This window comes from Electrophorus electricus, chromosome 13 (genome assembly GCF_041902795.1).
Source record: "Electrophorus electricus isolate QZ-2024a chromosome 13, ASM4190279v1, whole genome shotgun sequence".
In the NCBI taxonomy this organism is placed as follows: Eukaryota; Metazoa; Chordata; class Actinopteri; order Gymnotiformes; family Gymnotidae; genus Electrophorus; species Electrophorus electricus.
This window is the reverse complement of record NC_137509.1, coordinates 26,722,183-26,748,458: the sequence shown is the minus strand read 5'-3', so window position 1 is coordinate 26,748,458 and position 26,276 is coordinate 26,722,183. Positions and strand designations below refer to the sequence as shown.

Sequence of the window (26,276 nt, the reverse complement as noted above, 5' to 3'; positions counted from 1 at the left end):
TCATCTTGAAAGTAAATTAATGTGATGCAGGAGAAGCTTACAGCAGCTCGTAGTTCAAGGTGCTAAAAGATAGTTTTTAGATGAATCACTGCACTTCACATTCAGGCATGTGAGTTGGAGAGTAAATGAAAGTGATGCAAAAAAAACTTACAGCATCTGCTATTCCCAGGTGCTAACAGATAGTTTTTTTTATTAATCACTGCACTTCACATTTGAGAATGTCAGCTTGAAAGTAAATTAAAGTGATGCAAGAAAAGCTCACAACACATAGTATTCCTAGGTAGGGTCCCACCTCAGTACTATCCAGGCACAAACTTGCTTAGCTTCCAAGTTCAGATGAGATTGGAGGCGTGCTGAAGCTGGTATGGCCGTAAACCTTAAACACTTACTCAAATTGGCTAATCATAGAAAATATGATCAAAGACCAATCTGACATTTTTTTTTATTAATCCCTGCACTTGACATTCTAGAATGTTATCTTGAAAGTAAATTAAAATGATGCAATAAAAGCTTACAACATCTGGTATTCGGAGGCACTAACAGACAGTTTTTTTTATTAATCACTGCACTTCACATTCAAGCATGTCAGTTGGAGAGTAAATTAAAGTGATGCAATAAAAACTTACAGCATCTGCTATTCCCAGGTGCTAACAGATAGTTTGATTTAATTATTCACTGCACTTCAAATTTGAGCTTGATAGCTTGAACATAAATTTAAGGGATGCAATAAAATCTTACAGCACCTGCTATTCCCTGGTACTAATAGATTTCTATTTAATCTGTACACTTCACTTACAAGCATGTCAGTTGCATATTAAATTAAAGTGATGCAAGAAAAACTTACAGCATCTGCTATTCCCAGGTGCTAACAGATAGTTTTTTTTATTAATCACTGCACTTCACATTTGAGAATGTCAGCTTGAAAGTAAATTAAAGTGATGCAAGAAAAGCTCACAGCACATGGTATTCCTAGGTAGGGTCCCACCTCAGTACTATCCAGGCACAAACTTGCTTAGCTTCCAAGTTCAGATGAGATTGGAGGCGTGCTGAAGCTGGTATGGCCGTAAACCTTAAACACTTACTCAAATTGCCTAATCATAGAAAATATGATCAAAGACCAATCTGACATTTTTTTTTATTAATCCCTGCACTTGACATTCTAGAATGTTATCTTGAAAGTAAATTAAAATGATGCAATAAAAGCTTACAACATCTGGTATTCGGAGGCACTAACAGACAGTTTTTTTATTAATCACTGCACTTCACATTCAAGCATGTCAGTTGGAGAGTAAATTAAAGTGATGCAATAAAAACTTACAGCATCTGCTATTCCCAGGTGCTAACAGATAGTTTGATTTAATTATTCACTGCACTTCAAATTTGAGCTTGATAGCTTGAACATAAATTTAAGGGATGCAATAAAATCTTACAGCACCTGCTATTCCCTGGTACTAATAGATTTCTATTTAATCTGTACACTTCACTTACAAGCATGTCAGTTGCATATTAAATTAAAGTGATGCAAGAAAAACTTACAGCATCTGCTATTCCCAGGTGCTAACAGATAGTTTTTTTTAATTAATCACTGCACTTCACATCCTAGCATGTCATCTTGAAAGTAAATTAATGTGATGCAGGAGAAGCTTACAGCAGCTCGTAGTCCAAGGTGCTAAAAGATAGTTTTTAGATGAATCACTGCACTTCACATTCAGGCATGTGAGTTGGAGAGTAAATGAAAGTGATGCAAAAAAAACTTACAGCATCTGCTATTCCCAGGTGCTAACAGATAGTTTTTTTTATTAATCACTGCACTTCACATTTGAGAATGTCAGCTTGAAAGTAAATTAAAGTGATGCAAGAAAAGCTCACAACACATGGTATTCCTAGGTAGGGTCCCACCTCAGTACTATCCAGGCACAAACTTGCTTAGCTTTCAAGTTCAGATGAGATTGGAGGCGTGCTGAAGCTGGTATGGCCATAAACCTTAAACACTTACTCAAATTGCCTAATCATAGAAAATATGATCAAAGACCAATCTGACATTTTTTTTTATTAATCCCTGCACTTGACATTCTAGAATGTTATCTTGAAAGTAAATTAAAATGATGCAATAAAAGCTTACAACATCTGGTATTCGGAGGCACTAACAGACAGTTTTTTTTATTAATCACTGCACTTCACATTCAAGCATGTCAGTTGGAGAGTAAATTAAAGTGATGCAATAAAAACTTACAGCATCTGCTATTCCCAGGTGCTAACAGATAGTTTGATTTAATTATTCACTGCACTTCAAATTTGAGCTTGATAGCTTGAACATAAATTTAAGGGATGCAATAAAATCTTACAGCACCTGCTATTCCCTGGTACTAATAGATTTCTATTTAATCTGTACACTTCACTTACAAGCATGTCAGTTGCATATTAAATTAAAGTGATGCAATAAAAACTTACAGCATCTGCTATTCCCAGGTGCTAACAGATAGTTTGATTTAATTATTCACTGCACTTCACATTCAGGCATGTGAGTTGGAGAGTAAATGAAAGTGATGCAAAAAAAACTTACAGCATCTGCTATTCCCAGGTGCTAACAGATAGTTTTTTTTATTAATCACTGCACTTCACATTTGAGAATGTCAGCTTGAAAGTAAATTAAAGTGATGCAAGAAAAGCTCACAGCACATGGTATTCCTAGGTAGGGTCCCACCTCAGTACTATCCAGGCACAAACTTGCTTAGCTTCCAAGTTCAGATGAGATTGGAGGCGTGCTGAAGCTGGTATGGCCGTAAACCTTAAACACTTACTCAAATTGCCTAATCATAGAAAATATGATCAAAGACCAATCTGACATTTTTTTTTATTAATCCCTGCACTTGACATTCTAGAATGTTATCTTGAAAGTAAATTAAAATGATGCAATAAAAGCTTACAACATCTGGTATTCGGAGGCACTAACAGACAGTTTTTTTATTAATCACTGCACTTCACATTCAAGCATGTCAGTTGGAGAGTAAATTAAAGTGATGCAATAAAAACTTACAGCATCTGCTATTCCCAGGTGCTAACAGATAGTTTGATTTAATTATTCACTGCACTTCAAATTTGAGCTTGATAGCTTGAACATAAATTTAAGGGATGCAATAAAATCTTACAGCACCTGCTATTCCCTGGTACTAATAGATTTCTATTTAATCTGTACACTTCACTTACAAGCATGTCAGTTGCATATTAAATTAAAGTGATGCAAGAAAAACTTACAGCATCTGCTATTCCCAGGTGCTAACAGATAGTTTTTTTTAATTAATCACTGCACTTCACATCCTAGCATGTCATCTTGAAAGTAAATTAATGTGATGCAGGAGAAGCTTACAGCAGCTCGTAGTCCAAGGTGCTAAAAGATAGTTTTTAGATGAATCACTGCACTTCACATTCAGGCATGTGAGTTGGAGAGTAAATGAAAGTGATGCAAAAAAAACTTACAGCATCTGCTATTCCCAGGTGCTAACAGATAGTTTTTTTTATTAATCACTGCACTTCACATTTGAGAATGTCAGCTTGAAAGTAAATTAAAGTGATGCAAGAAAAGCTCACAACACATGGTATTCCTAGGTAGGGTCCCACCTCAGTACTATCCAGGCACAAACTTGCTTAGCTTTCAAGTTCAGATGAGATTGGAGGCGTGCTGAAGCTGGTATGGCCATAAACCTTAAACACTTACTCAAATTGCCTAATCATAGAAAATATGATCAAAGACCAATCTGACATTTTTTTTTATTAATCCCTGCACTTGACATTCTAGAATGTTATCTTGAAAGTAAATTAAAATGATGCAATAAAAGCTTACAACATCTGGTATTCGGAGGCACTAACAGACAGTTTTTTTTATTAATCACTGCACTTCACATTCAAGCATGTCAGTTGGAGAGTAAATTAAAGTGATGCAATAAAAACTTACAGCATCTGCTATTCCCAGGTGCTAACAGATAGTTTGATTTAATTATTCACTGCACTTCAAATTTGAGCTTGATAGCTTGAACATAAATTTAAGGGATGCAATAAAATCTTACAGCACCTGCTATTCCCTGGTACTAATAGATTTCTATTTAATCTGTACACTTCACTTACAAGCATGTCAGTTGCATATTAAATTAAAGTGATGCAAGAAAAACTTACAGCATCTGCTATTCCCAGGTGCTAACAGATAGTTTTTTTTAATTAATCACTGCACTTCACATTCAGGCATGTGAGTTGGAGAGTAAATGAAAGTGATGCAAAAAAAACTTACAGCATCTGCTATTCCCAGGTGCTAACAGATAATTTTTTTTATTAATCACTGCACTTCACATTTGAGAATGTCAGCTTGAAAGTAAATTAAAGTGATGCAAGAAAAGCTCACAGCACATGGTATTCCTAGGTAGGGTCCCACCTCAGTACTATCCAGGCACAAACTTGCTTAGCTTCCAAGTTCAGATGAGATTGGAGGCGTGCTGAAGCTGGTATGGCCGTAAACGTTAAATACTTACTCAAATTGGCTAATCATAGAAAATATGATCAAAGACCAATCTGACATTTTTTTTTATTAATCCCTGCACTTGACATTCTAGAATGTTATCTTGAAAGTAAATTAAAATGATGCAATAAAAGCTTACAACATCTGGTATTCGGAGGCACTAACAGACAGTTTTTTTTATTAATCACTGCACTTCACATTCAAGCATGTCAGTTGGAGAGTAAATTAAAGTGATGCAATAAAAACTTACAGCATCTGCTATTCCCAGGTGCTAACAGATAGTTTGATTTAATTATTCACTGCACTTCAAATTTGAGCTTGATAGCTTGAACATAAATTTAAGGGATGCAATAAAATCTTACAGCACCTGCTATTCCCTGGTACTAATAGATTTCTATTTAATCTGTACACTTCACTTACAAGCATGTCAGTTGCATATTAAATTAAAGTGATGCAAGAAAAACTTACAGCATCTGCTATTCCCAGGTGCTAACAGATAGTTTTTTTTAATTAATCACTGCACTTCACATTCAGGCATGTGAGTTGGAGAGTAAATGAAAGTGATGCAAAAAAAACTTACAGCATCTGCTATTCCCAGGTGCTAACAGATAGTTTTTTTTATTAATCACTGCACTTCACATTTGAGAATGTCAGCTTGAAAGTAAATTAAAGTGATGCAAGAAAAGCTCACAGCACATGGTATTCCTAGGTAGGGTCCCACCTCAGTACTATCCAGGCACAAACTTGCTTAGCTTCCAAGTTCAGATGAGATTGGAGGCGTGCTGAAGCTGGTATGGCCGTAAACCTTAAACACTTACTCAAATTGCCTAATCATAGAAAATATGATCAAAGACCAATCTGACATTTTTTTTTATTAATCCCTGCACTTGACATTCTAGAATGTTATCTTGAAAGTAAATTAAAATGATGCAATAAAAGCTTACAACATCTGGTATTCGGAGGCACTAACAGACAGTTTTTTTATTAATCACTGCACTTCACATTCAAGCATGTCAGTTGGAGAGTAAATTAAAGTGATGCAATAAAAACTTACAGCATCTGCTATTCCCAGGTGCTAACAGATAGTTTGATTTAATTATTCACTGCACTTCAAATTTGAGCTTGATAGCTTGAACATAAATTTAAGGGATGCAATAAAATCTTACAGCACCTGCTATTCCCTGGTACTAATAGATTTCTATTTAATCTGTACACTTCACTTACAAGCATGTCAGTTGCATATTAAATTAAAGTGATGCAAGAAAAACTTACAGCATCTGCTATTCCCAGGTGCTAACAGATAGTTTTTTTTTATTAATCACTGCACTTCACATCCTAGCATGTCATCTTGAAAGTAAATTAATGTGATGCAGGAGAAGCTTACAGCAGCTCGTAGTCCAAGGTGCTAAAAGATAGTTTTTAGATGAATCACTGCACTTCACATTCAGGCATGTGAGTTGGAGAGTAAATGAAAGTGATGCAAAAAAAACTTACAGCATCTGCTATTCCCAGGTGCTAACAGATAGTTTTTTTTATTAATCACTGCACTTCACATTCAAGCATGTCAGTTGGAGAGTAAATTAAAGTGATGCAATAAAAACTTACAGCATCTGCTATTCCCAGGTGCTAACAGATAGTTTGATTTAATTATTCACTGCACTTCAAATTTGAGCTTGATAGCTTGAACATAAATTTAAGGGATGCAATAAAATCTTACAGCACCTGCTATTCCCTGGTACTAATAGATTTCTATTTAATCTGTACACTTCACTTACAAGCATGTCAGTTGCATATTAAATTAAAGTGATGCAAGAAAAACTTACAGCATCTGCTATTCCCAGGTGCTAACAGATAGTTTTTTTTAATTAATCACTGCACTTCACATTCAGGCATGTGAGTTGGAGAGTAAATGAAAGTGATGCAAAAAAAACTTACAGCATCTGCTATTCCCAGGTGCTAACAGATAATTTTTTTTATTAATCACTGCACTTCACATTTGAGAATGTCAGCTTGAAAGTAAATTAAAGTGATGCAAGAAAAGCTCACAGCACATGGTATTCCTAGGTAGGGTCCCACCTCAGTACTATCCAGGCACAAACTTGCTTAGCTTCCAAGTTCAGATGAGATTGGAGGCGTGCTGAAGCTGGTATGGCCGTAAACCTTAAATACTTACTCAAATTGGCTAATCATAGAAAATATGATCAAAGACCAATCTGACATTTTTTTTTATTAATCCCTGCACTTGACATTCTAGAATGTTATCTTGAAAGTAAATTAAAATGATGCAATAAAAGCTTACAACATCTGGTATTCGGAGGCACTAACAGACAGTTTTTTTTATTAATCACTGCACTTCACATTCAAGCATGTCAGTTGGAGAGTAAATTAAAGTGATGCAATAAAAACTTACAGCATCTGCTATTCCCAGGTGCTAACAGATAGTTTGATTTAATTATTCACTGCACTTCAAATTTGAGCTTGATAGCTTGAACATAAATTTAAGGGATGCAATAAAATCTTACAGCACCTGCTATTCCCTGGTACTAATAGATTTCTATTTAATCTGTACACTTCACTTACAAGCATGTCAGTTGCATATTAAATTAAAGTGATGCAAGAAAAACTTACAGCATCTGCTAATCCCAGGTGCTAACAGATAGTTTTTTTTAATTAATCACTGCACTTCACATCCTAGCATGTCATCTTGAAAGTAAATTAATGTGATGCAGGAGAAGCTTACAGCAGCTCGTAGTCCAAGGTGCTAAAAGATAGTTTTTAGATGAATCACTGCACTTCACATTCAGGCATGTGAGTTGGAGAGTAAATGAAAGTGATGCAAAAAAAACTTACAGCATCTGCTATTCCCAGGTGCTAACAGATAGTTTTTTTTATTAATCACTGCACTTCACATTTGAGAATGTCAGCTTGAAAGTAAATTAAAGTGATGCAAGAAAAGCTCACAACACATGGTATTCCTAGGTAGGGTCCCACCTCAGTACTATCCAGGCACAAACTTGCTTAGCTTTCAAGTTCAGATGAGATTGGAGGCGTGCTGAAGCTGGTATGGCCGTAAACCTTAAACACTTACTCAAATTGCCTAATCATAGAAAATATGATCAAAGACCAATCTGACATTTTTTTTTATTAATCCCTGCACTTGACATTCTAGAATGTTATCTTGAAAGTAAATTAAAATGATGCAATAAAAGCTTACAACATCTGGTATTCGGAGGCACTAACAGACAGTTTTTTTTTATTAATCACTGCACTTCACATTCAAGCATGTCAGTTGGAGAGTAAATTAAAGTGATGCAATAAAAACTTACAGCATCTGCTATTCCCAGGTGCTAACAGATAGTTTGATTTAATTATTCACTGCACTTCAAATTTGAGCTTGATAGCTTGAACATAAATTTAAGGGATGCAATAAAATCTTACAGCACCTGCTATTCCCTGGTACTAATAGATTTCTATTTAATCTGTACACTTCACTTACAAGCATGTCAGTTGCATATTAAATTAAAGTGATGCAAGAAAAACTTACAGCATCTGCTATTCCCAGGTGCTAACAGATAGTTTTTTTTAATTAATCACTGCACTTCACATCCTAGCATGTCATCTTGAAAGTAAATTAATGTGATGCAGGAGAAGCTTACAACAGCTCGTAGTCCAAGGTGCTAAAAGATAGTTTTTTGATGAATCACTGCACTTCACATTCAGGCATGTGAGTTGGAGAGTAAATGAAAGTGATGCAAAAAAAAATTACAGCATCTGCTATTCCCAGGTGCTAACAGATAGTTTTTTTTATTAATCACTGCACTTCACATTTGAGAATGTCAGCTTGAAAGTAAATTAAAGTGATGCAAGAAAAGCTCACAGCACATGGTATTCCTAGGTAGGGTCCCACCTCAGTACTATCCAGGCACAAACTTGCTTAGCTTCCAAGTTCAGATGAGATTGGAGGCGTGCTGAAGCTGGTATGGCCGTAAACCTTAAACACTTACTCAAATTGCCTAATCATAGAAAATATGATCAAAGACCAATCTGACATTTTTTTTTATTAATCCCTGCACTTGACATTCTAGAATGTTATCTTGAAAGTAAATTAAAATGATGCAATAAAAGCTTACAACATCTGGTATTCGGAGGCACTAACAGACAGTTTTTTTTATTAATCACTGCACTTCACATTCAAGCATGTCAGTTGGAGAGTAAATTAAAGTGATGCAATAAAAACTTACAGCATCTGCTATTCCCAGGTGCTAACAGATAGTTTGATTTAATTATTCACTGCACTTCAAATTTGAGCTTGATAGCTTGAACATAAATTTAAGGGATGCAATAAAATCTTACAGCACCTGCTATTCCCTGGTACTAATAGATTTCTATTTAATCTGTACACTTCACTTACAAGCATGTCAGTTGCATATTAAATTAAAGTGATGCAAGAAAAACTTACAGCATCTGCTATTCCCAGGTGCTAACAGATAGTTTTTTTTAATTAATCACTGCACTTCACATCCTAGCATGTCATCTTGAAAGTAAATTAATGTGATGCAGGAGAAGCTTACAACAGCTCGTAGTCCAAGGTGCTAAAAGATAGTTTTTTGATGAATCACTGCACTTCACATTCAGGCATGTGAGTTGGAGAGTAAATGAAAGTGATGCAAAAAAAAATTACAGCATCTGCTATTCCCAGGTGCTAACAGATAGTTTTTTTTATTAATCACTGCACTTCACATTTGAGAATGTCAGCTTGAAAGTAAATTAAAGTGATGCAAGAAAAGCCTACAGCACCTGGTATTCCTAGATAGGGTCCCACCTCAGTACTATTCAGGCACAAACTTGCTTAGCTTCCAAGTTCAGATGAGATTGGACATTCTGAAGCTGGTATGGCCGTAAACCTTAAACACTTACTCAAATTGCCTAATCATAGAAAATATGATCAAAGACCAATCTGACATTTTTTTTTATTAATCCCTGCACTTGACATTCTAGAATGTTATCTTGAAAGTAAATTAAAATGATGCAATAAAAGCTTACAACATCTGGTATTCGGAGGCACTAACAGACAGTTTTTTTATTAATCACTGCACTTCACATTCAAGCATGTCAGTTGGAGAGTAAATTAAAGTGATGCAATAAAAACTTACAGCATCTGCTATTCCCAGGTGCTAACAGATAGTTTGATTTAATTATTCACTGCACTTCAAATTTGAGCTTGATAGCTTGAACATAAATTTAAGGGATGCAATAAAATCTTACAGCACCTGCTATTCCCTGGTACTAATAGATTTCTATTTAATCTGTACACTTCACTTACAAGCATGTCAGTTGCATATTAAATTAAAGTGATGCAAGAAAAACTTACAGCATCTGCTATTCCCAGGTGCTAACAGATAATTTTTTTTAATTAATCACTGCACTTCACATCCTAGCATGTCATCTTGAAAGTAAATTAATGTGATGCAAGAGAAGCTTACAGCATCTCATAGTCCAAGGTGCTAAAAGATAGTATTTTGATGAATCACTGCACTTCACATTCAGGCATGTGAGTTGGAGAGTAAATGAAAGTGATGCAAAAAAAACTTACAGCATCTGCTATTCCCAGGTGCTAACAGATAGGTTTTTTTATTAATCACTGCACTTCCCATTTGAGCATGTCAGCTTGAAAGTAAATTAAAGTGATGCAAGAAAAGCTTACAGCACCTGGTATTCCTAGATAGGGTCCCACCTCAGTACTATTCAGGCACAAACTTGCTTAGCTTTCAAGTTCAGATGAGATTGGAGGCGTGCTGAAGCTGGTATGGCCATAAACCTTAAACACTTACTCAAATTGCCTAATCATAGAAAATATGATCAAAGACCAATCTGACATTTTTTTTTATTAATCCCTGCACTTGACATTCTAGAATGTTATCTTGAAAGTAAATTAAAATGATGCAATAAAAGCTTACAACATCTGGTATTCGGAGGCACTAACAGACAGTTTTTTTTATTAATCACTGCACTTCACATTCAAGCATGTCAGTTGGAGAGTAAATTAAAGTGATGCAATAAAAACTTACAGCATCTGCTATTCCCAGGTGCTAACAGATAGTTTGATTTAATTATTCACTGCACTTCAAATTTGAGCTTGATAGCTTGAACATAAATTTAAGGGATGCAATAAAATCTTACAGCACCTGCTATTCCCTGGTACTAATAGATTTCTATTTAATCTGTACACTTCACTTACAAGCATGTCAGTTGCATATTAAATTAAAGTGATGCAAAAAAAACTTACAGCATCTGCTATTCCCAGGTGCTAACAGATAGTTTGAGTTAATTATTCACTGCACTTCACATTCAGGCATGTGAGTTGGAGAGTAAATGAAAGTGATGCAAAAAAAACTTACAGCATCTGCTATTCCCAGGTGCTAACAGATAGTTTTTTTTATTAATCACTGCACTTCACATTTGAGAATGTCAGCTTGAAAGTAAATTAAAGTGATGCAAGAAAAGCTCACAGCACATGGTATTCCTAGGTAGGGTCCCACCTCAGTACTATCCAGGCACAAACTTGCTTAGCTTCCAAGTTCAGATGAGATTGGAGGCGTGCTGAAGCTGGTATGGCCGTAAACCTTAAATACTTACTCAAATTGGCTAATCATAGAAAATATGATCAAAGACCAATCTGACATTTTTTTTTATTAATCCCTGCACTTGACATTCTAGAATGTTATCTTGAAAGTAAATTAAAATGATGCAATAAAAGCTTACAACATCTGGTATTCGGAGGCACTAACAGACAGTTTTTTTTATTAATCACTGCACTTCACATTCAAGCATGTCAGTTGGAGAGTAAATTAAAGTGATGCAATAAAAACTTACAGCATCTGCTATTCCCAGGTGCTAACAGATAGTTTGATTTAATTATTCACTGCACTTCAAATTTGAGCTTGATAGCTTGAACATAAATTTAAGGGATGCAAGAAAAACTTACAGCATCTGCTATTCCCAGGTGCTAACAGATAGTTTTTTTTAATTAATCACTGCACTTCACATTCAGGCATGTGAGTTGGAGAGTAAATGAAAGTGATGCAAAAAAAACTTACAGCATCTGCTATTCCCAGGTGCTAACAGATAGTTTTTTTTATTAATCACTGCACTTCACATTTGAGAATGTCAGCTTGAAAGTAAATTAAAGTGATGCAAGAAAAGCTCACAGCACATGGTATTCCTAGGTAGGGTCCCACCTCAGTACTATCCAGGCACAAACTTGCTTAGCTTCCAAGTTCAGATGAGATTGGAGGCGTGCTGAAGCTGGTATGGCCGTAAACCTTAAACACTTACTCAAATTGCCTAATCATAGAAAATATGATCAAAGACCAATCTGACATTTTTTTTTATTAATCCCTGCACTTGACATTCTAGAATGTTATCTTGAAAGTAAATTAAAATGATGCAATAAAAGCTTACAACATCTGGTATTCGGAGGCACTAACAGACAGTTTTTTTATTAATCACTGCACTTCACATTCAAGCATGTCAGTTGGAGAGTAAATTAAAGTGATGCAATAAAAACTTACAGCATCTGCTATTCCCAGGTGCTAACAGATAGTTTGATTTAATTATTCACTGCACTTCAAATTTGAGCTTGATAGCTTGAACATAAATTTAAGGGATGCAATAAAATCTTACAGCACCTGCTATTCCCTGGTACTAATAGATTTCTATTTAATCTGTACACTTCACTTACAAGCATGTCAGTTGCATATTAAATTAAAGTGATGCAAGAAAAACTTACAGCATCTGCTATTCCCAGGTGCTAACAGATAGTTTTTTTTTATTAATCACTGCACTTCACATCCTAGCATGTCATCTTGAAAGTAAATTAATGTGATGCAGGAGAAGCTTACAGCAGCTCGTAGTCCAAGGTGCTAAAAGATAGTTTTTAGATGAATCACTGCACTTCACATTCAGGCATGTGAGTTGGAGAGTAAATGAAAGTGATGCAAAAAAAACTTACAGCATCTGCTATTCCCAGGTGCTAACAGATAGTTTTTTTTATTAATCACTGCACTTCACATTCAAGCATGTCAGTTGGAGAATAAATTAAAGTGATGCAATAAAAACTTACAGCATCTGCTATTCCCAGGTGCTAACAGATAGTTTGATTTAATTATTCACTGCACTTCAAATTTGAGCTTGATAGCTTGAACATAAATTTAAGGGATGCAATAAAATCTTACAGCACCTGCTATTCCCTGGTACTAATAGATTTCTATTTAATCTGTACACTTCACTTACAAGCATGTCAGTTGCATATTAAATTAAAGTGATGCAAGAAAAACTTACAGCATCTGCTATTCCCAGGTGCTAACAGATAATTTTTTTTATTAATCACTGCACTTCACATTTGAGAATGTCAGCTTGAAAGTAAATTAAAGTGATGCAAGAAAAGCTCACAGCACATGGTATTCCTAGGTAGGGTCCCACCTCAGTACTATCCAGGCACAAACTTGCTTAGCTTCCAAGTTCAGATGAGATTGGAGGCGTGCTGAAGCTGGTATGGCCGTAAACCTTAAATACTTACTCAAATTGGCTAATCATAGAAAATATGATCAAAGACCAATCTGACATTTTTTTTTATTAATCCCTGCACTTGACATTCTAGAATGTTATCTTGAAAGTAAATTAAAATGATGCAATAAAAGCTTACAACATCTGGTATTCGGAGGCACTAACAGACAGTTTTTTTTATTAATCACTGCACTTCACATTCAAGCATGTCAGTTGGAGAGTAAATTAAAGTGATGCAATAAAAACTTACAGCATCTGCTATTCCCAGGTGCTAACAGATAGTTTGATTTAATTATTCACTGCACTTCAAATTTGAGCTTGATAGCTTGAACATAAATTTAAGGGATGCAATAAAATCTTACAGCACCTGCTATTCCCTGGTACTAATAGATTTCTATTTAATCTGTACACTTCACTTACAAGCATGTCAGTTGCATATTAAATTAAAGTGATGCAAGAAAAACTTACAGCATCTGCTAATCCCAGGTGCTAACAGATAGTTTTTTTTAATTAATCACTGCACTTCACATCCTAGCATGTCATCTTGAAAGTAAATTAATGTGATGCAGGAGAAGCTTACAGCAGCTCGTAGTCCAAGGTGCTAAAAGATAGTTTTTAGATGAATCACTGCACTTCACATTCAGGCATGTGAGTTGGAGAGTAAATGAAAGTGATGCAAAAAAAACTTACAGCATCTGCTATTCCCAGGTGCTAACAGATAGTTTTTTTTATTAATCACTGCAATTCACATTTGAGAATGTGAGCTTGAAAGTAAATTAAAGTGATGCAAGAAAAGCTCACAACACATGGTATTCCTAGGTAGGGTCCCACCTCAGTACTATCCAGGCACAAACTTGCTTAGCTTTCAAGTTCAGATGAGATTGGAGGCGTGCTGAAGCTGGTATGGCCGTAAACCTTAAACACTTACTCAAATTGCCTAATCATAGAAAATATGATCAAAGACCAATCTGACATTTTTTTTTATTAATCCCTGCACTTGACATTCTAGAATGTTATCTTGAAAGTAAATTAAAATGATGCAATAAAAGCTTACAACATCTGGTATTCGGAGGCACTAACAGACAGTTTTTTTTATTAATCACTGCACTTCACATTCAAGCATGTCAGTTGGAGAGTAAATTAAAGTGATGCAATAAAAACTTACAGCATCTGCTATTCCCAGGTGCTAACAGATAGTTTGATTTAATTATTCACTGCACTTCAAATTTGAGCTTGATAGCTTGAACATAAATTTAAGGGATGCAATAAAATCTTACAGCACCTGCTATTCCCTGGTACTAATAGATTTCTATTTAATCTGTACACTTCACTTACAAGCATGTCAGTTGCATATTAAATTAAAGTGATGCAAGAAAAACTTACAGCATCTGCTAATCCCAGGTGCTAACAGATAGTTTTTTTTAATTAATCACTGCACTTCACATCCTAGCATGTCATCTTGAAAGTAAATTAATGTGATGCAGGAGAAGCTTACAGCAGCTCGTAGTCCAAGGTGCTAAAAGATAGTTTTTAGATGAATCACTGCACTTCACATTCAGGCATGTGAGTTGGAGAGTAAATGAAAGTGATGCAAAAAAAACTTACAGCATCTGCTATTCCCAGGTGCTAACAGATAGTTTTTTTTATTAATCACTGCACTTCACATTTGAGAATGTCAGCTTGAAAGTAAATTAAAGTGATGCAAGAAAAGCTCACAACACATGGTATTCCTAGGTAGGGTCCCACCTCAGTACTATCCAGGCACAAACTTGCTTAGCTTTCAAGTTCAGATGAGATTGGAGGCGTGCTGAAGCTGGTATGGCCGTAAACCTTAAACACTTACTCAAATTGCCTAATCATAGAAAATATGATCAAAGACCAATCTGACATTTTTTTTTATTAATCCCTGCACTTGACATTCTAGAATGTTATCTTGAAAGTAAATTAAAATGATGCAATAAAAGCTTACAACATCTGGTATTCGGAGGCACTAACAGACAGTTTTTTTTATTAATCACTGCACTTCACATTCAAGCATGTCAGTTGGAGAGTAAATTAAAGTGATGCAATAAAAACTTACAGCATCTGCTATTCCCAGGTGCTAACAGATAGTTTGATTTAATTATTCACTGCACTTCAAATTTGAGCTTGATAGCTTGAACATAAATTTAAGGGATGCAATAAAATCTTACAGCACCTGCTATTCCCTGGTACTAATAGATTTCTATTTAATCTGTACACTTCACTTACAAGCATGTCAGTTGCATATTAAATTAAAGTGATGCAAGAAAAACTTACAGCATCTGCTATTCCCAGGTGCTAACAGATAGTTTTTTTTAATTAATCACTGCACTTCACATCCTAGCATGTCATCTTGAAAGTAAATTAATGTGATGCAGGAGAAGCTTACAACAGCTCGTAGTCCAAGGTGCTAAAAGATAGTTTTTTGATGAATCACTGCACTTCACATTCAGGCATGTGAGTTGGAGAGTAAATGAAAGTGATGCAAAAAAAAATTACAGCATCTGCTATTCCCAGGTGCTAACAGATAGTTTTTTTTATTAATCACTGCACTTCACATTTGAGAATGTCAGCTTGAAAGTAAATTAAAGTGATGCAAGAAAAGCTCACAGCACATGGTATTCCTAGGTAGGGTCCCACCTCAGTACTATCCAGGCACAAACTTGCTTAGCTTCCAAGTTCAGATGAGATTGGAGGCGTGCTGAAGCTGGTATGGCCGTAAACTTTAAACACTTACTCAAATTGCCTAATCATAGAAAATATGATCAAAGACCAATCTGACATTTTTTTTTATTAATCCCTGCACTTGACATTCTAGAATGTTATCTTGAAAGTAAATTAAAATGATGCAATAAAAGCTTACAACATCTGGTATTCGGAGGCACTAACAGACAGTTTTTTTTATTAATCACTGCACTTCACATTCAAGCATGTCAGTTGGAGAGTAAATTAAAGTGATGCAATAAAAACTTACAGCATCTGCTATTCCCAGGTGCTAACAGATAGTTTGATTTAATTATTCACTGCACTTCAAATTTGAGCTTGATAGCTTGAACATAAATTTAAGGGATGCAATAAAATCTTACAGCACCTGCTATTCCCTGGTACTAATAGATTTCTATTTAATCTGTACACTTCACTTACAAGCATGTCAGTTGCATATTAAATTAAAGTGATGCAAGAAAAACTTACAGCATCTGCTATTCCCAGGTGCTAACAGATAGTTTTTTTTAATTAATCACTGCACTTCACATCCTAGCATGTCATCTTGAAAGTAAATTAATGTGATGCAGGAGAAGCTTACAACAGCTCGTAGTCCAAGGTGCTAAAAGATAGTTTTTTGATGAATCACTGCACTTCACATTCAGGCATGTGAGTTGGAGAGTAAATGAAAGTGATGCAAAAAAAAATTACAGCATCTGCTATTCCCAGGTGCTAACAGATAGTTTTTTTTATTAATCACTGCACTTCACATTTGAGAATGTCAGCTTGAAAGTAAATTAAAGTGATGCAAGAAAAGCCTACAGCACCTGGTATTCCTAGATAGGGTCCCACCTCAGTACTATTCAGGCACAAACTTGCTTAGCTTCCAAGTTCAGATGAGATTGGACATTCTGAAGCTGGTATGGCCGTAAACCTTAAACACTTACTCAAATTGCCTAATCATAGAAAATATGATCAAAGACCAATCTGACATTTTTTTTTATTAATCCCTGCACTTGACATTCTAGAATGTTATCTTGAAAGTAAATTAAAATGATGCAATAAAAGCATACAACATCTGGTATTCGGAGGCACTAACAGACAGTTTTTTTATTAATCACTGCACTTCACATTCAAGCATGTCAGTTGGAGAGTAAATTAAAGTGATGCAATAAAAACTTACAGCATCTGCTATTCCCAGGTGCTAACAGATAGTTTGATTTAATTATTCACTGCACTTCAAATTTGAGCTTGATAGCTTGAACATAAATTTAAGGGATGCAATAAAATCTTACAGCACCTGCTATTCCCTGGTACTAATAGATTTCTATTTAATCTGTACACTTCACTTACAAGCATGTCAGTTGCATATTAAATTAAAGTGATGCAAGAAAAACTTACAGCATCTGCTATTCCCAGGTGCTAACAGATAATTTTTTTTAATTAATCACTGCACTTCACATCCTAGCATGTCATCTTGAAAGTAAATTAATGTGATGCAAGAGAAGCTTACAGCAGCTCGTAGTCCAAGGTGCTAAAAGATAGTTTTTTGATGAATCACTGCACTTCACATTCAGGCATGTGAGTTGGAGAGTAAATGAAAGTGATGCAAAAAAAACTTACAGCATCTGCTATTCCCAGGTGCTAACAGATAGGTTTTTTTATTAATCACTGCACTTCCCATTTGAGCATGTCAGCTTGAAAGTAAATTAAAGTGATGCAAGAAAAGCTTACAGCACCTGGTATTCCTAGATAGGGTCCCACCTCAGTACTATTCAGGCACAAACTTGCTTAGCTTCCAAGTTCAGATGAGATTGGACATTCTGAAGCTGGTATGGCCGTAAACCTTAAACACTTACTCAAATTGCCTAATCATAGAAAATATGATCAAATACCAATCTGACATTTTTTTTTATTAATCCCTGCACTTGACATTCTAGAATGTTGTCTTGAAAGTAAATTAAAATGATGCAATAAAAGCTTACAACATCTGGTATTCGGAGGCACTAACAGACAGTTTTTTTATTAATCACTGCACTTCACATTCAAGCATGTTAGTTGGAGAGTAAATTAAAGTGATGCAATAAATACTTACAGCATCTGCTATTCCCAGGTGCTAACAGATAGTTTGATTTAATTATTCACTGCACTTCAAATTTGAGCTTGATAGCTTGAACATAAATTTAAGGGATGCAATAAAATCTTACAGGACCTGCTATTCCCTGGTACTAAAATATTTCTATTTAATCTGTACACTTCACATACAAGCATGTCAGTTGCATATTAAATTAAAGTGATGCAAGAAAAACTTACAGCATCTGCTATTCCCAGGTGCTAACAGATAGGTTTTATTAATTAATCACTGCACTTCACATCCTAGCATGTCATCTTGAAAGTAAATTAAAGTGATGCAAGAGAAGCTTACAGCATCTCATAGTCCAAGGTGCTAAAAGATAGTTTTTTGATGAATCACTGCACTTCACATTCAGGCATGTGAGTTGGAGAGTAAATGAAAGTGATGCAAAAAAAACTTACAGCATCTGCTATTCCCAGGTGCTAACAGATAGTTTTTTTTATTAATCACTGCACTTCACATTTGAGAATGTCAGCTTGAAAGTAAATTAAAGTGATGCAAGAAAAGCTCACAGCACATGGTATTCCTAGGTAGGGTCCCACCTCAGTACTATCCAGGCACAAACTTGCTTAGCTTCCAAGTTCAGATGAGATTGGAGGCGTGCTGAAGCTGGTATGGCCGTAAACCTTAAACACTTACTCAAATTGCCTAATCATAGAAAATATGATCAAAGACCAATCTGACATTTTTTTTTATTAATCCCTGCACTTGACATTCTAGAATGTTATCTTGAAAGTAAATTAAAATGATGCAATAAAAGCTTACAACATCTGGTATTCGGAGGCACTAACAGACAGTTTTTTTATTAATCACTGCACTTCACATTCAAGCATGTCAGTTGGAGAGTAAATTAAAGTGATGCAATAAAAACTTACAGCATCTGCTATTCGCAGGTGCTAACAGATAGTTTGATTTAATTATTCACTGCACTTCAAATTTGAGCTTGATAGCTTGAACATAAATTTAAGGGATGCAATAAAATCTTACAGCACCTGCTATTCCCTGGTACTAATAGATTTCTATTTAATCTGTACACTTCACTTACAAGCATGTCAGTTGCATATTAAATTAAAGTGATGCAAGAAAAACTTACAGCATCTGCTATTCCCAGGTGCTAACAGATAGTTTTTTTTAATTAATCACTGCACTTCACATCCTAGCATGTCATCTTGAAAGTAAATTAATGTGATGCAGGAGAAGCTTACAACAGCTCGTAGTCCAAGGTGCTAAAAGATAGTTTTTTGATGAATCACTGCACTTCACATTCAGGCATGTGAGTTGGAGATTAAATGAAAGTGATGCAAAAAAAACTTACAGCATCTGCTATTCCCAGGTGCTAACAGATAGTTTTTTTTATTAATCACTGCACTTCACATTTGAGAATGTCAGCTTGAAAGTAAATTAAAGTGATGCAAGAAAAGCTCACAGCACATGGTATTCCTAGGTAGGGTCCCACCTCAGTACTATCCAGGCACAAACTTGCTTAGCTTCCAAGTTCAGATGAGATTGGAGGCGTGCTGAAGCTGGTATGGCCGTAAACCTTAAACACTTACTCAAATTGCCTAATCATAGAAAATATGATCAAAGACCAATCTGACATTTTTTTTTATTAATCCCTGCACTTGACATTCTAGAATGTTATCTTGAAAGTAAATTAAAATGATGCAATAAAAGCTTACAACATCTGGTATTCGGAGGCACTAACAGACAGTTTTTTTATTAATCACTGCACTTCACATTCAAGCATGTCAGTTGGAGAGTAAATTAAAGTGATGCAATAAAAACTTACAGCATCTGCTATTCGCAGGTGCTAACAGATAGTTTGATTTAATTATTCACTGCACTTCAAATTTGAGCTTGATAGCTTGAACATAAATTTAAGGGATGCAATAAAATCTTACAGCACCTGCTATTCCCTGGTACTAATAGATTTCTATTTAATCTGTACACTTCACTTACAAGCATGTCAGTTGCATATTAAATTAAAGTGATGCAAGAAAAACTTACAGCATCTGCTATTCCCAGGTGCTAACAGATAGTTTTTTTTAATTAATCACTGCACTTCACATCCTAGCATGTCATCTTGAAAGTAAATTAATGTGATGCAGGAGAAGCTTACAACAGTTCGTAGTCCAAGGTGCTAAAAGATAGTTTTTTGATGAATCACTGCACTTCACATTCAGGCATGTGAGTTGGAGAGTAAATGAAAGTGATGCAAAAAAAACTTACAGCATCTGCTATTCCCAGGTGCTAACAGATAGTTTTTTTTATTAATCACTGCACTTCACATTTGAGAATGTCAGCTTGAAAGTAAATTAAAGTGATGCAAGAAAAGCTCACAGCACATGGTATTCCTAGGTAGGGTCCCACCTCAGTACTATCCAGGCACAAACTTGCTTAGCTTCCAAGTTCAGATGAAATTGGAGGCGTGCTGAAGCTGGTATGGCAGTAAACCTTAAACACTTACTCAAATTGCCTAATCATAGAAAATATGATCAAATACCAATCTGACATTTTTTTTTATTAATCCCTGCACTTGACATTCTAGAATGTTGTCTTGAAAGTAAATTAAAATGATGCAATAAAAGCTTACAACATCTGGTATTCGAAGGCACTAACAGACAGTTTTTTTATTAATCACTGCACTTCACATTCAAGCATGTCAGTTGGAGAGTAAATTAAAGAGAAGCAATAAAAACTTACAGCATATGCTATTCCCAGGTGCTAACAGATAGTTTGATTTAATTATTCACTGCACTTCAAATTTGAGCTTGATAGCTTGAACATAAATTTAAGGGATGCAATAAAATCTTACAGCACCTGCTATTCCCTGGTACTAATAGATTTCTATTTAATCTGTACACTTCACTTACAAGCATGTCAGTTGCATATTAAATTAAAGTGATGCAAGAAAAACTTACAGCATCTGCTATTCCCAGGTGCTAACAGATAGTTTTTTTTAATTAATCACTGCACTTCACATCCTAGCATGTCATCTTGAAAGTAAATTAATGTGATGCAGGAGAAGCTTACAACAGCTCGTAGTCCAAGGTGCTAAAAGATAGTTTTTTGATGAATCACTGCACTTCACATTCAGGCATGTGAGTTGGAGAGTAAATGAAAGTGATGCAAAAAAAACTTACAGCATCTGCTATTCCCAGGTGCTAACAGATAGTTTTTTTTATTAATCACTGCACTTCACATTTGAGAATGTCAGCTTGAAAGTAAATTAAAGTGATGCAAGAAAAGCTCACAGCACATGGTATTCCTAGGTAGGGTCCCACCTCAGTACTATCCAGGCACAAACTTGCTTAGCTTCCAAGTTCAGATGAAATTGGAGGCGTGCTGAAGCTGGTATGGCAGTAAACCTTAAACACTTACTCAAATTGCCTAATCATAGAAAATATGATCAAATACCAATCTGACATTTTTTTTTATTAATCCCTGCACTTGACATTCTAGAATGTTGTCTTGAAAGTAAATTAAAATGATGCAATAAAAGCTTACAACATCTGGTATTCGAAGGCACTAACAGACAGTTTTTTTATTAATCACTGCACTTCACATTCAAGCATGTCAGTTGGAGAGTAAATTAAAGAGAAGCAATAAAAACTTACAGCATATGCTATTCCCAGGTGCTAACAGATAGTTTGATTTAATTATTCACTGCACTTCAAATTTGAGCTTGATAGCTTGAACATAAATTTAAGGGATGCAATAAAATCTTACAGCACCTGCTATTCCCTGGTACTAATAGATTTCTATTTAATCTGTACACTTCACTTACAAGCATGTCAGTTGCATATTAAATTAAAGTGATGCAAGAAAAACTTACAGCATCTGCTATTCCCAGGTGCTAACAGATAGTTTTTTTTAATTAATCACTGCACTTCACATCCTAGCATGTCATCTTGAAAGTAAATTAATGTGATGCAGGAGAAGCTTACAACAGCTCGTAGTCCAAGGTGCTAAAAGATAGTTTTTTGATGAATCACTGCACTTCACATTCAGGCATGTGAGTTGGAGAGTAAATGAAAGTGATGCAAAAAAAACTTACAGCATCTGCTATTCCCAGGTGCTAACAGATAGTTTTTTTTATTAATCACTGCACTTCACATTTGAGAATGTCAGCTTGAAAGTAAATTAAAGTGATGCAAGAAAAGCTCACAGCACATGGTATTCCTAGGTAGGGTCCCACCTCAGTACTATCCAGGCACAAACTTGCTTAGCTTCCAAGTTCAGATGAAATTGGAGGCGTGCTGAAGCTGGTATGGCAGTAAACCTTAAACACTTACTCAAATTGCCTAATCATAGAAAATATGATCAAATACCAATCTGACATTTTTTTTTATTAATCCCTGCACTTGACATTCTAGAATGTTGTCTTGAAAGTAAATTAAAATGATGCAATAAAAGCTTACAACATCTGGTATTCGAAGGCACTAACAGACAGTTTTTTTATTAATCACTGCACTTCACATTCAAGCATGTCAGTTGGAGAGTAAATTAAAGAGAAGCAATAAAAACTTACAGCATATGCTATTCCCAGGTGCTAACAGATAGTTTGATTTAATTATTCACTGCACTTCAAATTTGAGCTTGATAGCTTGAACATAAATTTAAGGGATGCAATAAAATCTTACAGCACCTGCTATTCCCTGGTACTAATAGATTTCTATTTAATCTGTACACTTCACTTACAAGCATGTCAGTTGCATATTAAATTAAAGTGATGCAAGAAAAACTTACAGCATCTGCTATTCCCAGGTGCTAACAGATAGTTTTTTTTAATTAATCACTGCACTTCACATCCTAGCATGTCATCTTGAAAGTAAATTAATGTGATGCAGGAGAAGCTTACAACAGCTCGTAGTCCAAGGTGCTAAAAGATAGTTTTTTGATGAATCACTGCACTTCACATTCAGGCATGTGAGTTGGAGAGTAAATGAAAGTGATGCAAAAAAAACTTACAGCATCTGCTATTCCCAGGTGCTAACAGATAGTTTTTTTTATTAATCACTGCACTTCACATTTGAGAATGTCAGCTTGAAAGTAAATTAAAGTGATGCAAGAAAAGCTCACAGCACATGGTATTCCTAGGTAGGGTCCCACCTCAGTACTATCCAGGCACAAACTTGCTTAGCTTCCAAGTTCAGATGAAATTGGAGGCGTGCTGAAGCTGGTATGGCAGTAAACCTTAAACACTTACTCAAATTGCCTAATCATAGAAAATATGATCAAATACCAATCTGACATTTTTTTTTATTAATCCCTGCACTTGACATTCTAGAATGTTGTCTTGAAAGAAAATTAAAATGATGCAATAAAAGCTTACAACATCTGGTATTCGGAGGCACTAACAGACAGTTTTTTTATTAATCACTGCACTTCACATTCAAGCATGTTAGTTGGAGAGTAAATTAAAGTGATGCAATAAATACTTACAGCATCTGCTATTCCCAGGTGCTAACAGATAGTTTGATTTAATTATTCACTGCACTTCAAATTTGAGCTTGATAGCTTGAACATAAATTTAAGGGATGCAATAAAATCTTACAGGACCTGCTATTCCCTGGTACTAAAATATTTCTATTTAATCTGTACACTTCACATACAAGCATGTCAGTTGCATATTAAATTAAAGTGATGCAAGAAAAACTTACAGCATCTGCTATTCCCAGGTTCTAACAGATAGGTTTTATTAATTAATCACTGCACTTCACATCCTAGCATGTCATCTTGAAAGTAAATTAAAGTGATGCAAGAGAAGCTTACAGCATCTCATAGTCCAAGGTGCTAAAAGATAGTTTTTTGATGAATCACTGCACTTCACATTCAGGCATGTGAGTTGGAGAGTAAATGAAAGTGATGCAAAAAAAACTTACAGCACCTGCTATTCCCAGGTGCTAACAGATAGTTTTTTTTATTAATCACTGCACTTCACATTTGAGAATGTCAGCTTGAAAGTAAATTAAAGTGATGCAAGAAAAGCTCACAGTACATGGTATTCCTAGGTAGGGTCCCACCTCAGTACTATTCAGGCACAAACTTGCTTAGCTTCCAAGTTCAGATGAGATTGGACGTTCTGAAGCTGGTATGGCCGTAAACCTTAAACACTTACTCAAATTGCCTAATCATAGAAAATATGATCAAATACCAATCTGACATTTTTTTTTATTAATCCCTGCACTTGACATTCTAGAATGTTGTCTTGAAAGTAAATTAAAATGATGCAATAAAAGCTTACAACATCTGGTATTCGGAGGCACTAACAGACAGTTTTTTTATTAATCACTGCACTTCACATTCAAGCATGTCAGTTGGAGAGTAAATTAAAGTGAAGCAATAAATACTTACAGCATCTGCTATTCCCAGGTGCTAACAGATAGTTTGATTTAATTATTCACTGCACTTCAAATTTGAGCTTGATAGCTTGAACATAAATTTAAGGGATGCAATAAAATCTTACAGGACCTGCTATTCCCTGGTACTAAAATATTTCTATTTAATCTGTACACTTCACATACAAGCATGTCAGTTGCATATTAAATTAAAGTGATGCAAGAAAAACTTACAGCATCTGCTATTCCCAGGTGCTAACAGATAGGTTTTATTAATTAATCACTGCACTTCACATCCTAGCATGTCATCTTGAAAGTAAATTAAAGTGATGCAAGAGAAGCTTACAGCATCTCATAGTCCAAGGTTCTAAAAGATAGTTTTTTGATGAATCACTGCACTTCACATTCAGGCATGTGAGTTGGAGAGTAAATGAAAGTGATGCAAAAAAAACTTACAGCATCTGCTATTCCCAGGTGCAAACAGATAGTTTTTTTTATTAATCACTGCACTTCACATTTGAGAATGTCAGCTTGAAAGTAAATTAAAGTGATGCAAGAAAAGCTCACAGCACATGGTATTCCTAGGTAGGGTCCCACCTCAGTTCTATCCAGGCACAAACTTGCTTAGCTTCCAAGTTCAGATGAGATTGGAGGCGTGCTGAAGCTGGTATGGCCGTAAACCTTAAACACTTACTCAAATTGCCTAATCATAGAAAATATGATCAAAGACCAATCTGACATTTTTTTTATTAATCCCTGCACTTGACATTCTAGAATGTTATCTTGAAAGTAAATTAAAATGATGCAATAAAAGCTTACAACATCTGGTATTCGAAGGCACTAACAGACAGTTTTTTTATTAATCACTGCACTTCACATTCAAGCATGTCAGTTGGAGAGTAAATTAAAGTGATGCAATAAAAACTTACAGCATCTGCTATTCCCAGGTGCTAACAGATAGTTTGATTTAATTATTCACTGCACTTCAAATTTGAGCTTGATAGCTTGAACATAAATTTAAGGGATGCAATAAAATCTTACAGCACCTGCTATTCCCTGGTACTAATAGATTTCTATTTAATCTGTACACTTCACTTACAAGCATGTCAGTTGCATATTAAATTAAAGTGATGCAAGAAAAACTTACAGCATCTGCTATTCCCAGGTGCTAACAGATAGTTTTTTTTAATTAATCACTGCACTTCACATCCTAGCATGTCATCTTGAAAGTAAATTAATGTGATGCAGGAGAAGCTTACAACAGCTCGTAGTCCAAGGTGCTAAAAGATAGTTTTTTGATGAATCACTGCACTTCACATTCAGGCATGTGAGTTGGAGAGTAAATGAAAGTGATGCAAAAAAAACTTACAGCACCTGCTATTCCCAGGTGCTAACAGATAGTTTTTTTTATTAATCACTGCACTTCACATTTGAGAATGTCAGCTTGAAAGTAAATTAAAGTGATGCAAGAAAAGCTTACAGCACATGGTATTCCTAGTTAGGGTCCCACCTCAGTACTATTCAGGCACAAACTTGCTTAGCTTCCAAGTTCAGATGAGATTGGACGTTCTGAAGCTGGTATGGCCGTAAACCTTAAATACTTACTCAAATTGCCTAATCATAGAAAATATGATCAAAGACCAATGTGACATTTTTTTTTATTAATCCCTGCACTTGACATTCTAGAATGTTGTCTTGAAAGTAAATTAAAATGATGCAATAAAAGCTTACAACATCTGGTATTCGGAGGCACTAACAGACAGTTTTTTTATTAATCACTGCACTTCACATTCAAGCATGTTAGTTGGAGAGTAAATTAAAGTGATGCAATAAATACTTACAGCATCTGCTATTCCCAGGTGCTAACAGATAGTTTGATTTAATTATTCACTGCACTTCAAATTTGAGCTTGATAGCTTGAACATAAATTTAAGGGATGCAATAAAATCTTACAGGACCTGCTATTCCCTGGTACTAAAATATTTCTATTTAATCTGTACACTTC

The 26,276-nt window shown here is 35.3% G+C and overlaps 18 pseudogenes; all 18 read right to left on the bottom strand.

The window, feature by feature from the left end:
• Window positions 1-948: 948 nt before the first annotated feature.
• Window positions 949-1,069, bottom strand: LOC145645642 (5S ribosomal RNA; annotated as a pseudogene).
• A 1,598-nt stretch (window positions 1,070-2,667) lies between these two features.
• LOC145645641 (5S ribosomal RNA) lies at window positions 2,668-2,788 on the bottom strand (annotated as a pseudogene).
• Window positions 2,789-4,386: 1,598 nt separating this feature from the next.
• On the bottom strand, window positions 4,387-4,507 carry LOC145645640 (5S ribosomal RNA; annotated as a pseudogene).
• Window positions 4,508-5,191: 684 nt separating this feature from the next.
• LOC145645638 (5S ribosomal RNA) lies at window positions 5,192-5,312 on the bottom strand (annotated as a pseudogene).
• A 1,234-nt stretch (window positions 5,313-6,546) lies between these two features.
• On the bottom strand, window positions 6,547-6,667 carry LOC145645637 (5S ribosomal RNA; annotated as a pseudogene).
• Window positions 6,668-8,377: 1,710 nt separating this feature from the next.
• Window positions 8,378-8,498, bottom strand: LOC145645636 (5S ribosomal RNA; annotated as a pseudogene).
• Window positions 8,499-9,292: 794 nt separating this feature from the next.
• LOC145644603 (5S ribosomal RNA) lies at window positions 9,293-9,411 on the bottom strand (annotated as a pseudogene).
• A 793-nt stretch (window positions 9,412-10,204) lies between these two features.
• LOC145645588 (5S ribosomal RNA) lies at window positions 10,205-10,325 on the bottom strand (annotated as a pseudogene).
• Window positions 10,326-11,009: 684 nt separating this feature from the next.
• On the bottom strand, window positions 11,010-11,130 carry LOC145645635 (5S ribosomal RNA; annotated as a pseudogene).
• Window positions 11,131-11,708: 578 nt separating this feature from the next.
• Window positions 11,709-11,829, bottom strand: LOC145645634 (5S ribosomal RNA; annotated as a pseudogene).
• A 1,122-nt stretch (window positions 11,830-12,951) lies between these two features.
• Window positions 12,952-13,072, bottom strand: LOC145645633 (5S ribosomal RNA; annotated as a pseudogene).
• Window positions 13,073-15,696: 2,624 nt separating this feature from the next.
• On the bottom strand, window positions 15,697-15,817 carry LOC145645632 (5S ribosomal RNA; annotated as a pseudogene).
• Window positions 15,818-16,611: 794 nt separating this feature from the next.
• On the bottom strand, window positions 16,612-16,730 carry LOC145644602 (5S ribosomal RNA; annotated as a pseudogene).
• A 793-nt stretch (window positions 16,731-17,523) lies between these two features.
• On the bottom strand, window positions 17,524-17,642 carry LOC145644118 (5S ribosomal RNA; annotated as a pseudogene).
• A 793-nt stretch (window positions 17,643-18,435) lies between these two features.
• Window positions 18,436-18,556, bottom strand: LOC145645631 (5S ribosomal RNA; annotated as a pseudogene).
• Window positions 18,557-19,349: 793 nt separating this feature from the next.
• On the bottom strand, window positions 19,350-19,470 carry LOC145645630 (5S ribosomal RNA; annotated as a pseudogene).
• Window positions 19,471-23,919: 4,449 nt separating this feature from the next.
• LOC145645545 (5S ribosomal RNA) lies at window positions 23,920-24,038 on the bottom strand (annotated as a pseudogene).
• A 1,706-nt stretch (window positions 24,039-25,744) lies between these two features.
• Window positions 25,745-25,863, bottom strand: LOC145645040 (5S ribosomal RNA; annotated as a pseudogene).
• Window positions 25,864-26,276: the final 413 nt, after the last annotated feature.